Here is an 11,086-nt window from a genome sequence, read left to right on the forward strand (position 1 = left end):
TGTGAAAATTCCAATTTTTTTGGGAGTAATAAGTAGTGCATTCTTTGGCAAAGTGCTTGATGCTGTTCGTGAACTATTTCACAAACAAAAGGCTTGTTTGTTAGCCTGGCCTTCAGGGCTCCAAGTTTCCTCTGTTCACCAAGAACGTATGAACAGAACAGACTTTTTTTTTTGTTGTTGTCAGTGGATTCGTTGTCCACTAATTAATAGTCAGAATACAAGGGTTTTTTTCCACCACAGGTATGGCAACCACTGTATTTGTGTCATGTTACATGCACTACAGATTTATGCATTTTTTTAACATGCCAGTGAGAAATTACTAAATGAAACCACATTTTAAGTTAAAAGAAAGCATGAAGAAACTGAGTTGTCTTATTCTGCTCAGTGTGTGGCGTAGCCCAGTCGGCAGCTCAGGCTCTCGGAAGCGATGGAACTCTCCCAATTGCCAGTTTTAACAGACCCAAGGTCTCAGGCATGGAGGTTCAACTGAGGACAGATCTGCACACCCCTGTGCATTCATGTAGGAGGCAGCATTTTTACGTCTTTACTCCTCAGACCCTGAAATGCGTGCACAAGACTCCTTTTAACTGCCACAGTACTGCATTAAACAAGACAAAAGAAGCACATACACGAACCGCAGGTTTACGTGAGACAAAAAAAACTTGTGGAAATACACAGCAGTTTATTGTCTTACAGCACAGTTGAAAATTGCCAAGAGACGATTTATTAAGTGCTGATGAGAGATGATCCTTGTGATTGAAGACACATTAAATGCAGCTCCTGTGATGTAACCTTCTGTGTGTACACAAACCATTCGTTTTTAGAATATGTATGTTTCACTTAAAAACACATTCATTGATTTTATGTGTTTGTTCACTTGATGTTTTTCTGGGCAGGAACACACACACACACACACACACACACACACACACACACACAGCACAGTAAAGTGTGAGAAGAGGTGGGATTTTCCAGAGAAATGTCTTTGGGGGATTATTCTAGATCAAAGTTCAGTCATGCACAGTGTCAGGAATGTTCATCACTATACAAATGAGTTATTTTCCCATAACAGCCCTCATCAGCAAGTCTTGCTGTTGTGCAAAAAAAAAACAACACAACACAAATATGTTTAAAAGGAGAAGACCCCATGACGATGACGGCCAGTCTCACCAATCCAGCTTCCTCATTATGCTATGACTGCTTAATGTGCGTAAATCGGAAGGGAGTTCCTCAATACCTCTCCTGGACTAGCAATTTCCCTGAAATTATTCAATTATTGTCCGCCCAATCTGCAACACTGAGCAGAACGTCCTGTTTCCTCCCTTCCAGTGGACATCACAAATGTCAGCTTTGTTAAAGTCATCTTGGCATCACGTGTGCCACAAAACTAAATATGCAGAAAGATCATCAGTATTTTATTAATACTTGGGCCCTCGGTGGTGGAATGAACTTCCCCTCGAGGTCAGAACAGCTCAGTCACTGAGTATTTTCAAACGGCAGCTCAAGACCTTCCTCTTTAGAGAATATTTACTTGTAAACTTTTTAGTGTCTAACTTATGTACAGAATCTACAACAGAGAGAATAAAAAGATTGTATTCATAGTTGGGGGTCCTAGTGAACCAGAACTGATCACTTCATCGATGGTAACTTGAAAGCACGTTTTAAGTCGCTCTGGATAAGGGCGTCTGCCAAATGCCTTAAATGTAAATGTAAATGGAATCCGGAAACTCACTCCGGATCACATACGATGTATTACACAATTCAAATAACGGCTCCAAAATATGCCCCTGTGTCCCATTGGATGCGGTGTGTCATTTCTCATGCGTTGGACCATCCATCTTAACAATTTACAGTAATTTGTTGGGAGAGGGGATCTACTGGCACAAAACCACTTCCGGGTAGTGGAAGCATAAATAATTTGCTGGTGTCCTGGAGTATTAGTTTTTCTCTCTGGAACAACTGAAATTGATTAGTTTATTGGTCCCTGCTTCTTTGCCAGTGTTCACATTTTCTCCATTGCAGACCATGTAACCAGTAAAGGTCAGGCCTGGGTTACGCAGGCCAGTGTAGGAAGATTTATACCGTCATCAGCTGACACCACTGGAACTCGGCCGCAATAAAACCTGGTTGCTGACCATTAACCAGCACGTGCTTTAAAAAAGACGGACCCTAACCTCGCTCATTAAGGAATCTGTAAAGCTGCAGCAACCCGAAATGATCAAGCCTTTAGGCTCTTTCAGGATATAAGAAAAGTATTCAGATGCATCCAGGGTGTATGCAGCTCGACCGGCACAATGCTGGAACTCATGGCTTCAAATGCATTCCATCTGCAGTGAGTCTGAGACGCTCCCATCTTGCCAAACTCTTTTGGTGAATTCCTGCATGTTGCCGACATCTAACTCTGATTGTAGTCAGACTTTTTCCTTTTGTCTTGCCAATGTCACGGAAACATCTCTGTTCAAAGCTTTAATGTCCGACAGTCTGATGATGCTTGTGCTGCTACTGCACTGTTGGAAGAAAACAGAGCTGTCACACTAGACAAATGGATCATAAGGAAATGTGGATTTTGGGGGGCTTTCAAGAATTTGGCCTTGCTCATTAGTTCCGTGATTGAATATATTTACAAGAGCGGTGTAGTTCTCTTTTCGGGAATGTCTGATTAAATTCTCATTTTGACAATATCGCACTAGGCAAAACGTTAGAGATTTTTTTTTTAATGTACACAGGACCTAAGGGGTTTGCAAAGGTCTCAGAGTGCGGCAATTAATTTATACAATTTGAATAAAACCTGCCCCCCCCCACACACATACAACATAATTGCCACCTTATGGGATCCACAAAGTTCGGCTGCAGCATATGGTGCAGTGCATGGATTACCTCACACAGTTGAAAACTTCAAGATGCATAACACTGGCACGATTATTGGGATTGCTGGAGGACAAAATTGCAGCTTTCTTCGTGTAAATGGTCTCTGCTTTTGTTCACGCAGTCTGTGTTCAGTAATTCAGCACAGATTAGCATCCTGGTACACTTCCATTATATTTCAGAAGTTATCGGCAGCGGTTGAAAATGCAGTTCCCTAAAAGACCTACAGATGGCAGTAATTGACACGCAAATGCAGAGTCAATGGTTCGGCACTTTATTATAGCTAACCTAAAATCTACTAGAACTGTAACTCTAAGTCGCAGCATTTTCAGCATTTAGTATTTAAGTGATTCAATGTCATTTTCAACTTCAAAAACGAGAGATGCGAACAGCATCAGTGAATAAATACAACAAATCAATGCAAAAATAAAAATGTTTGCTCCTGAGTCTCGCATTGACATTACCATGTATTGCTATATTGAAAACACCCTCTCCAGGTCCTTTACGTTTCACCCTGGTAGCAGTTATATAATGCACAAACACACCCTGCATAAATGGGCCACTCATATGATCATATATCACAGTAGTACCTTTACTTAGAGGCATGGGGAGGCAACAATAGAAAACAGATGTGAAGAATTTGGGGCACAGCGAAACTGGAGGCCCCTTTAAAACAGCGCCTGGCTTTTGTCCAGGCCAGGACTGTGATATACTCTGCTACACCTCAGTGGTGTGTGCTAATAGCATTTGGAGATAAGTCTGACTAACTGCTATCCCAAAGGAGCCCTAATAACATGCTATGAAAGCCCTGATTTAAAAAAAAAAAAAACTTTCAGGTGGTGAGATAGCACTATACAAAGTTATGTGACTGTTCTAAAAAGAAAAAATGTGAATGGACATAGATATTAATAAGTTAATTTTACTGAATATGGAAACAATTTTAATTGCTGTCTGTTAATGCAGCCCAGACTCACATTTTCACTTTTGGTAAATAATAACTAATTTAGATCATTAAAAAAAAATGCAATTTAAAAATAGTTATTGAGCAAATATGGCTGCACAGAATTCTGAAATTACTGGTTTATATGAACGCATATTATTTTCCTTCTATTGAGAAATGACATTGTCAGAACCTAAAAATTAAAAATCATATTTTATTTGGGCCATTAAGATCTGGCTGCCTGCCCCAGGCCAGTCTGTTGGACCGAGACAGAATGTAAGAGAGAAGGAGGATATAGAATGTGGGAGATGCATGTTTCTAGTCTAGTAGAAGTTATGAGAGCATGAAGACATAAAGACATAAAGTACAGTCGACACAGCATAAAGAACAGCATCTAGTACAAATGATGTTCTTTATGTGGAGTGTGAGACATAAATGTTGGATAAAGCTTGTACTAACCTGAACAGACAATAAGGCTTGTTGTATATTATTTGATCAGTTCTTTGTCCACTAAAGTGCAAAATAATTATGTGAAAATTATTTTAAACTAGTGTTTGAACACTAAATGTCCTCTTACTTTACTTTGCACAGAAGGTGCAATATGCTTAATGCATAAATGCATTATTCAAAGTGATGCAATTACTCACCTACCTTTCCCCAATTATTGCACATTCCTGATGTTTATCTATTCACACAAGTCCAATAATAAGTCTGCTTGCATTTCTTATTTTTGTCTTTTTTAATTAGTTTTTATATGTCTTTTTTTGCCTGATCTGTTCTGATATATGCAAAAATAACATATATCAACAACAACAAAAAAAAACTCACATGGTATGAACTGGTCAATTAAAGAAAATAACCTAAAGAACTTAAGCCAAACCAAGGTTAACCAGTGTGTAAATTTCAGGTCAAATTAAAAGCTGTCTTTATACTCAGTTGGCATTGTATGTGCAAAGACAACAGCTAAAATCTGTAGTGTTCCACCAGTGACATGTGTTTAGTGCTGTGATGGATGTGTTAAGAAATTTGGCTCGATGTTTAATTGGAGACTGGGCCCAAACTCCTGGCCAGTAGAGTAGCTCCATTCTCATCCAACTTTGATAAGATATCCGACACAGGCCAACACAAAGTGCTTCCTCTTAAACTAACAGAATACCAAAATGTCAAAACCCACAACAGAGTCGCAGCTTGACTCCAACATTTTAAAATATGTAAAAATTGGAAATCTGTCCCAATCCGAGAAACATCATCATTAACAGAGCATGCACGTTTTTCTCTTTTCCTTTTGCTATATGCCACACGGTCCATAGAGTAGAGATGCAAGCTGGTTCCTTTTAAGACGAAATTTACAACTGCGGGTCTTAACAAGTGCAGACACACAACTGGAACACATTTCCTTTTTTCCCTCGCCAAGTGTAAATTTCAAACCTGTTACATATGCTGGGGAGTTGCAGCTAAAAAAAAAAAAACCTTTTGGGTTCATCTCTTTCATCCCCACAATGTATTTTCTGAATGAAAGAATGTGTGTGCAAGTCTACATATGCATGAAACTGTAAGTGCAAAAAAAAATTATTTGTATCTGTTATTTGTAGCCTTAGATTTCACCATTGCTCTAAAATGACAGCTCACTTTTTGACAGCTTTGCTTTTTATAATGAAGACATTTGTGTCAGCCTGCTGCACCATATGGAACTTTTGAAGCATTAAAAAATCTGCAAAATGCGTTTCCTAGGTGATTCACACAATTAAAAGTGCTATGTTTACTGTCTTTTATGTGCAAAGTTCATTTAACACTGACCACGTTTATGGGTTCGTCAAGGCAGGGAGATGTAGACAAGAGCATCTTTCACACATCTACCCCTTTCCGCCTCAAATACTCTGCCATAAATAGCACAAGCACACATAGTTACACTTGATGAAGGTACCTGGTCAGAAACAGAAAAACACAGACACGCCCACCGTACATATTATTATTGGTTTAAAACATTAGGTCAAGGCACGTAAGAAGTGTGAATCTTGCTTTCTACTGGCGGCCTGGTAAACATTTAGACGCGAGCACTGTATGCGTCTCAGTCTTTATTAGCTGTTTAATATCCTGTTTAGAGTGGATTTTATCAGTTTGGTTTAGGGTTTCCCTCTAGTTCCTTAGCTGAATCATTATTTCCCAGCTCATTCCCAGTTGAGGTGGCATTTTATGCACTGGGGTCGTGATTTGTGTAAAGCTATTTTTAAAAAATACTTTCCCTGACGTGTTTGCATAGATTTGCATTTTTGACTAGGAAAATGAACTGAAAGCTGTGCAGGAAATAATTGAGAATTTCATTGAATGTGGTACATTTTTGCTCCGACAATTGCGTTTAAACTAAAAAAAAAAAATAAAAATTCTCAAATTTCATTGTGGTCTCAGTTAAAAGCAATTCTGTTAGATCTCAGATGCTGGTCTATTGTTCCTAATGCTGTTCCAATTTCGTAGTTCATATGAAGCAAGGGTGATGAAAATATACAATAAATATACAACATTCATCCAAAATACTCCAATTTGGAAAGCTCCTGCCTTCATTCTGGTTTTCATTAACCAAACCCACCAATAACATTTTGTGGTCAAATGCTTGTGTTCAAATCAAGTTTCTTTCCAGCTAAATATGCAGCACTTTTAGTTTTCACTGGACATGTGAGAAATACCCACATTGTGTTTATCCTCAAGGACAATAAAGAGGAAGCCATCCAGTTAGTCATGAGTCCAGCTCTGGAACTGGGACATGATCTCAGACAGTGACAACTTTATTGCTCAGTACACGTGTCGTAGCCAACAAAAGTTTCAGCATAGTTTTATAAGTCGTAGCCAACAAAAGTTTCAGCACAGTTTTAAATTTCACATCGAGAAAGAAAGAACGTTCTCTGTGACTCACCTGTCTCACACGCATTCCAGAGATAAGAACAATCACATTTTAATGTTTAACATTTAATTAATACGTTTAGATTATATACATACATTCTGATTTGAACGCAGTAAATGTGCAGATGACCATCAATAAAATACCAAGATCCTGCCTCAAGTAGAATTGAGACTGCATAGTGCTATTAAGCTTATCTTCATTTGACAATAAATAATAATAAAAGACACTTTAACTTTAATATTTTTGAAATGATTCGATAAAAAAATTCTAAATATTTAATCATAAACTAAGAAGTCAGCAATTGAACTGGTGTTTCTGTGCCAACATGGTGTTTAGTCCAGTGTCAAAGTGTAAAACTACAGGCAGAACTATATGAATGAGCCCTCTGACTGCAAAAAATAATAAAAAGAAAAGTCTAATTGCTCTTTGTACGGTGGTGTAAATGCAGTGTAGAATGACCCCGAGATAAGACCCCTTCAGGCCTCCTAAACAAATCCAGGCATAAAGAGGAGCGAGTCTGAATGCTGAGAGCGGCAGAGAAGGCAGGGCCAGCAGAAAAAAAGAGGGGGGGGGTTGTTATATTCATGCGAAACTAGTCCAAACAAAGACCCCATTTTTTCCTGAACCAGACGACCCCCCACTTTTCCAAGTAAAATAAATAAATAAATATGAAAAGGAAAAGAACCATGTACGCCCACTGAATAGGACCAAGACGGAATGAGTGACAGACAATTGAAAAGACAAACTGTTACATTGTGTTTGCTTTGGGACGTCAGGAGGGACGATGTGCAAAAGGTAATTAGGCAGAGACGTGAACCAGAGGTGCAAAGGTCAGACAGTGTGTCTGACCCCGGGTTTTAGGCCATCAGAGGGTAAGAGGGTCCTGAAATAGGCCGCTTTCTCAATGACCTCTTTATCCACATCTCAGATTTCTCTCCTGGTGACAAAACACCCCCTCCACCCCCTCACTGCTTCTCTGGGCATCCTTAAGAATCCTTCAGGGTTTTTTTGGGGTTTTTTTTTTTTCTCTCCGTCTCCTCAGCTCGCGCTGGGAAATGCTGACGAGGCGTTTGTCCAGCAGCCACTCACGCATGTTTGATTTAATTGCTTCTCCAGTTCTTGGGTGCCCTTGTGTTCAGCAGCTGGGTCTGTGGAACAGGGCTCCCCTCCTGGGGGGAGAGGTACTGTTATTTTGACAGTCAGACAAGGAGACAAGGTTGACCTGCTCTGAGCTGGCCAGGCTTTCCCATGGCGCTCAGGCTCTGGGAATCGGCGCTCGGTTCCTGCCGTGGCCACTGAGCTCTTTGTGTGGCTTTTAGGCAAGGAACGTGACCCCTGAGTGTTTTGGAAATATGCTGAATGGCAGGTAACCCCACCCCACCAAACGTCTACCTCATTTCCATCCAGCAGCTGGGTTCCACAGAAGGGTCCTTATTAAACAGGCACAGTTTTCTGAAATGGAACGTATTACCAGTTTGCTAAAGTTAATGATAACACAATGACTACATCGATAATGGAGACAATCTTCAACTTCTTCAGTTGGGATCCTCTCTTGAAATGGACGCTGATCTTTGTTGCAACTATTGTGAAAGACCAGACACAAATGTTCCACTGTTCATTCAGAAATGCCCGGTTAGCATCAATATTGACTCACACCATCAGAACAGCCCTCAATCATCAGTTGTAAAAATGTTTCACTTGGCCACGGTAGCCACTGCTGCCAGTATCAATGTGCATCATTTCAGGGGGAAAAAAAGCTGTAAACTGTAAACTGTGATACTGTTATACTAATCTGTATATAATATTTCAAAAGTGCTTATGAAGAGTCTGTTCCTCTTAGGTGTGTTTATATGTGAAGCGTTTTCATACACGTTTAGATGGTTACAGTTTACATTTTACATTTACAGCATGTATCAGACGCCCTTATCCAGAGCGACTTACAATCAGTAGTTACAGGGACAGTCCCCCCCTGGAGACACTCAGGGTTAAGTGTCTTGCTCAGGGACACAATGGTAGTAAGTGGGGTTTGACTCACTTGTTACTCACTAGGCTACTACCACCCTACCACAGTTCTGACCCACACTGACCAGTTCAGGGAAAAGATTGCACTAATTGATTCACAGATTAGAAATTGGCACTGCCAGATATAAAGTTGAAGAAGGAAGCGTTTTATAGATCTCGCTAACTTTAAAAAATTTGTGACATAGATGAAAGATGATTTTTGGCAACAGAGAATGGTGACCAGAAAATGCCTGTGGAAGCCTTTAATCAGATGTTTGTAGATGTTCTACGAAGGGTTGTGGTTTCCATGGCAAGAAAACATGGCACAATGTTGTTTTGCTAGTATCATACCAGTGCCTAATCATACTGTTTCATCACACGCCAAAAATGTTGTTGGTCTTTTGTTTCTGCTAGTTTATCCCTGTCACATGGGCCCATTGGGTCGGGCTGCGAATCTGCTTTTTTTGTTGTTGCTCATACATTTCATTTAAAATGAATAAAAATGCTACATAAATTAACATCCATTGCAATTAGGTGGAAAAGTGGTGCTCAAACCAAAACTGATCTGGATTTTACATGTCCTCATCAAAATAGCAATCCAATCCATTTTAAAGTTGAAGTGATGCGCCATTCTGATGGGTTTTATTGCATGGGTTTTTATTGCATGCCCATACAATATCAGCTTTTCTGCTGACCCAGAGTCAGACTTTTCCACTATCAAAATGACAGAAAGTTCGTGTGTGATGCTAAACATAAAAAAAACCCAGTGTCACAACCATAAAGATTCTCCTCAGGGGTTGATTTATAAAAAAAAAGCATTAACACTGAATATGGCATTAAATGCTGAAAGCATGGTTGCATCTAGCATTCAGAACAGCTGTTAAAATGAGAAATGAGGAGGCTGATGGTGTGGTCAGAACACTCAGCGGTTAGCACGCCCAAAAGCAGCATTCTTTCTTCATTACCAGAAAAGGGTTTCTGATGAAACCGTGCTGGGGCCGCTTTGTGGAAAAAAACGAGAGGGGATAAATTAGAACAGGAATTATTGCCAATCGCTTGCACAAATTCTTCCCACTTCCCATTCCAGTAAAACGACAGGCTTCCCCAGACCAGAAATCTCTTTCTGACGTAAAGGCGTCCTTGCTTCTTCAGATGTGTTTTATTGAATGCAATAATGTTCAGGTCGCGTGCATGAAATAAGAGCAAAGCAATGGTCCATTAGGGGTGTTCTGTTGGATTTCCTTTGCACATTCTGCATTTTGGCTTAGCTCTTGTCTTGTAAAGGGTCCCAAGATCACATTTCTAGTGCTAGCGTGAATCAAGTCAGACGGGAAGCGAATATTTCTACATCGTGTGCAACGAATACGTTTTCCAGTCTGTGAGCTCTCCCAGCGGGGTTCGGGGTTCTCCGCATTTATGGATCGCGGGCTCAGTGTGAATGAAGTCGTATCAGCATGTGTTAAACACGACTCGATGGCTGTTGAATGGAACCGATGATGGCCCACAGTGAAAACACCTGCAGCAGGCTACAGAGAAATAGAAAAAAAGAATAATTTCTTTGCAAACGCACAAAGACAAGGTGCCACCAAAGGTTGTGCGTCTGCGGAGCGTCAGGCCTCAACACAACTGTGCTGCTTTTAAAGTAAACCATATTGATAGCTCCTCTGCTATTTTATGAACAGACAACCGCGAACACACACATCCTGCAACGTCTCCTCGCACGTAGAAGCAGGGTCTGGCGTTATGGTGCGGCGTAATGCCATCGTGATTGTACACAGATGGATGTCAAGTTGATTTTAAGCTGCAGTTGTCCCCCCGCAAACCGCAAGCAGCACACTGGCATTGTTCATAACAATGTTCTCCCACTGTCATGTTTTATTACTGGCCAACTGCATACACTGGGCATTTCTACTAATCACACAATCGTCCGCTGTTTTCTTGGCTTTTTTTAATATGGGAAAAATGCTGGGGTGAGGGGCAAAAGAAATATGTTTTTACGCTCAGAGCAGTTTATTCACTACTGTTCGAAATCAACTTTCATTTTGGATGGAAAAAAGTTGTTTTGGCCATAAAACTCACATGGGGTCGAAACTCCAGTCCAGACATATCTGCAATACATGAGTAACCTGCATTGAGAGGAACCTTATCAGCAACAGTTAAGTCTTGAGTTCCAGTGGAATCATGCTGTGTTTGTTAACCCAAATCTGTCACTTTAAAAGCTTCATTCATTATAACAATACCCTGTTCAAACATTTCAGTGGAACTGAAATCAGTTGCACTGACCAAATTCACACCAGGATCTAGTGCATCAGCAGATGTGGATTTGACCACATCATTATTTTAAACTTCTGATAAACTTTTCCCACTTAAAGCCATTTCATTAT

The sequence above is a fragment of the Denticeps clupeoides genome, chromosome 11 (assembly GCF_900700375.1).
Source record: "Denticeps clupeoides chromosome 11, fDenClu1.1, whole genome shotgun sequence".
Taxonomy (NCBI): Eukaryota; Metazoa; Chordata; class Actinopteri; order Clupeiformes; family Denticipitidae; genus Denticeps; species Denticeps clupeoides.